This window comes from Saccopteryx bilineata, chromosome 1 (genome assembly GCF_036850765.1).
Source record: "Saccopteryx bilineata isolate mSacBil1 chromosome 1, mSacBil1_pri_phased_curated, whole genome shotgun sequence".
Classification (NCBI taxonomy): domain Eukaryota; kingdom Metazoa; phylum Chordata; class Mammalia; order Chiroptera; family Emballonuridae; genus Saccopteryx; species Saccopteryx bilineata.
In genome coordinates this window covers 184,525,530-184,529,324 of record NC_089490.1, presented here as the reverse complement: position 1 = coordinate 184,529,324, position 3,795 = coordinate 184,525,530, and the positions used below count along the sequence as shown (strand labels likewise).

The 3,795-nt window shown below is 41.9% G+C and overlaps 1 non-coding gene across 1 annotated transcript; it reads left to right on the top strand.

Annotated features, from left to right (window-relative positions):
* The first annotated feature begins 800 nt into the window (after positions 1-800).
* On the top strand, positions 801-876 carry TRNAN-GUU (transfer RNA asparagine (anticodon GUU)). Its single transcript has one exon. It is a non-coding gene; the product is annotated as a tRNA-Asn (tRNA).
* The last annotated feature ends 2,919 nt before the right edge of the window (positions 877-3,795 follow it).

Below are 3,795 nucleotides of genomic sequence, written 5' to 3'. Positions count from 1 at the left end.
GACTCATTAGAAATTTGTCTTTGTGTCTGCCCCAGTCATCCTTGTGCCTACAGGTCCTTTGTTTCTACTACAACCATACTGTGTTTGCTGGGCAACTGCCTAACATTTCCAACTGTGCTTTTTTAGAGAGGGTAAGTACGCCCAATCCTGGAGAACAGAACAAAATAAGAGAGTGGGAGAAGATAGAATGAACCCAAATACAGAGGAAATTGCCACTGTGGGCATTTTATATTAACCTTTTTCAATGATGGATTATCTATTCTGAGCACAAATATATCAATCAGGGTAAATTATACAGCAAGGGATATGACAGCAGCTGTGTAGCATGTCTAATGATTCTGAGCTCCCACCATTTCTCACTTGGTAAGTACAAATGAACACTAGGAATTATATAAGGTGGTAAGAAGAATACAAATGTGTTAAACACCAAAGTGGGTAAAAGAAGACCCTAAAGATTAAAACTTTGAAGTTACTGGTAAGCTCTGGCCTGGCAGCTCTGTTGATTAGAACATCATTCTGAAATGCCAAGGTTGTAGGTTCAATCTTCAGTGGGACACATATAAGAATCAACCAATAAATGCATAAATAAGAACAAAAAATCAATATTTCTTTTTCTTTCTCTCTTTTTCCCCCTCTTCCTTTCTCTCTCTCTAAAGTCAAAATACATATATATATTTTAAAGGTTACTGATAAAATGACTTCTTGGTTGTTGTTTTGTTTTTGTTTTTTCATTACTACATTTCAGTATCTGAAGCATTCTAATTTTGGGATATTATGACCCTTATTAAGAGACACATGAGGCCCTGGCCAGTTGGCTCAGCGGTAGAGCGTCGGCCTGTTGTGCGGGGGACCTGGGTTCGATTCCCGGCCAGGGCACATAGGAGAAGCACCCATTTGCTTCTCCACCCCCCCTCCTTCCTCTCTGTCTCTCTCTTCCCCTCCCGCAGCCAAGGCTCCATTGGAGCAAAGATGGCCCGGGTGCTGGGGATGGCTCCTTGGCCTCTGCCCCAGGTGCTAGAGTGGCTCTGGTCGCAACAGAGCGACAACCCGGAGGGGCAGAGCATCACCCCCTGGTGGGCGTGCCGGGTGGATCCCGGTCAGGCGCATGCGGGAGTCTGTCTGACTGTCTCTCCCCATTTCCAGCTTTAGAAAAATACAAAAAAAAAAAAAAGACACATGAAAATTAGCTTTTCTTAGTTCTTTAGACAACAGAATTGGTAGAAATAACCACATATATATTACACATATACATACATTTACTGAATGTGCATATAAACAAAAGGAACTAAACACTACAACTGAACACCAAAGAGATGTGAGAATTGCCTACTATTAAATATTCAGAAAAATTTTCACCTAAGATTATATGAACTCATTTCTGTCTAACACAATGTTTGGTGTATGTCTGGTTTCAGCAAATGTTGAAATTAGTTTGTAAAATTTAGACAGAGGATGAAGCATAAAAAATAAACATTTTAAATTTCAATTCATAATGGGTGCTTTTGGATTTTCAAATTTGCTTTCCAACCTTTTGTTGCTATGTTTTAATAGACCTAGAGTATGTCTGGTAAGAGAATCTGTGTTTTAAAAAATAAACTAAAACTGGCCCTGGCCAGTTGGCTCGGTGGTAGAGCGTCGGCCTGGCATGCGGAAGTCCCAGGCTCGATTCCCGGCCGGGGCACACAGGAGAAGCGCCTGTCTGCTTCTCCACCCCTCCCCCTCTCCTTCGGCTCTGTCTCTCTCTTCCCCTCCCGCAGCCAAGGCTCCATCGGAGCAAATGATGGCCCGGGCACTGAGGATAGCTCCATGGCCTCTGCCTCAGGTGCTAGACTGGCTCTAATCGCAACAAAGTGATGCCCCGGATGGACAGAGCATCGCCCCCTGGTGGGCATGCTGGGTGGATCCCGGTCGGGCGCATGCGGGAGTCTGTCTGACTGCCTCTCCATTTCCAGCATCAGAAAAATACAAAAAAAAAAACCCAAAACAAAAAACTAAAACTGTTGGTTGGGTCCCAGGCTGATGATGGGAATGGGCAGAGCGTGAGTCTCACAGAGGAGCTGGAGGGCAGGATGATCACACCAGGAAGGCACTTCCAGATCTCCTTTTCCTTGTTCTTTAAGTGCAACAGCAGGAAAATTTTAAGAACAGAGAGATGAATAAAGCAAGGTTGTTGTTCTTCCTTAATAGACTGCTGATGATACACAACAATATATAGTTGCATTAAGATGTAAATGATTATTTAGTCATCCATTCAACAAGGAATTTTTGAGCACCTATTATGTGCCAGGAGTTGCTGCTGCAGGTACACGAGCTGCATCAGCACATAAAACAAAGACCCTGCCTGCATGGAGCTTATATCTAGCGCAAAGATCGTGACTTCTGGAGGGGTGAGTCTTCAGGATGCCCAGAATATGAAAAGGGTTTTTTTTAAAATCCTTGCATTGTATTCTCTTTTTATTTAACAGTCCATCTGTTGTCCTGAAGGCAAGAGTTAAAAAATGGTAGAAGTCGTGTGAAATGGACACTTAACATTCAGGTTAAAATGTTTCTTTAAAATTAAGTGACAGCCACATCTTGCCTCAGAAGGTAAAATCTCCTGCTAAACTTATATTTCTGTCATATTCCAATCATTCTTTAAGGTGAGAGGACAATTGTGATTTCCATATATGTTCACATTGATACAATAGTCTTCTATGAAGACTTTTTCTTTAACCTTATGGGTTACAGAGCACAGGGATATTACAAGTTTATATCTTTTTTGAAGAGATGAAAATTTTATGAACTATTATTTGTGCTTAATACTATATGAACTTGTCCAGGAATCAGAGCAAGTAAAAAACATCACAGAGTAGAGGCCCTGGCCAGTTGGCTCAGTGGTAGAGCGTCAGCCTGGTGTGCAGGAGTCTCGGGTTCGATTTCCGGCCAGGGCACAGAGGAGAAGTACCCATCTGCTTCTCTACCCCTCCCCCTCTCCTTCCTCTCTGTCTCTCTCTTCCCCTCCTGCAGCCAAGGCTCCATTGGAGCAAAGTTGTCCTGGGCGCTGAGGATGGCTCCATGGCCTCTGCCTCAGGCACTAGAATGGCTCTGGTTGCAACAGAGCAATGCCCCAGATGGGCAGAGCATCGCCCCTTGGTGGGCGTGCCGGGTGGATCCCGGTCAGGCACATAAGGGAGTCTGTCTGACCGCCTTTCCATTTCCAACTTCAGAAAAATATTTATACAAAAAAAAAAAAACCCAAAAAACATCACATGGTAGAAAAATATAAGAATTGTCCATTGCAATGTTGGTTTCCTGAAATATTTGGCTAAATCACCTGTGACTTATAATATGAAAACTTGTATTCATCATTGAGGAACAAATATAAAAAAAGTTTTTAAATATGTGACTTCTAGACACCCATTACTGAAAACCTTTTCAAAGTCAAGTAAGATGGTCATTCTCCATCATACTACAGGACTAAATTTGTGCAGATAGAAATATACAGAGGTTTCAGAATAGATCTTTAGAGCAAAGCTGTGGAAAGTATCAGCAATACCTACTATTGATTAATGGCCATTAGTAGTGAAATTGAATACTGTACAAATTACTTGATTTAATACCCACCACAATCTTATGAGGTAAATCTTGGTATACACACTTAATAGATTGGGAACTCAAGATTATGTGAGCACAAAGAAATGATGTGCACCTCATTCCAACTCCAAACTTTATGCACTTTCCACAATGCAACAATGCCTCTTCTAGTAATTTTGAATGGATGGAAAGATAAACAATTTACATTGCCTTGTTGATGCG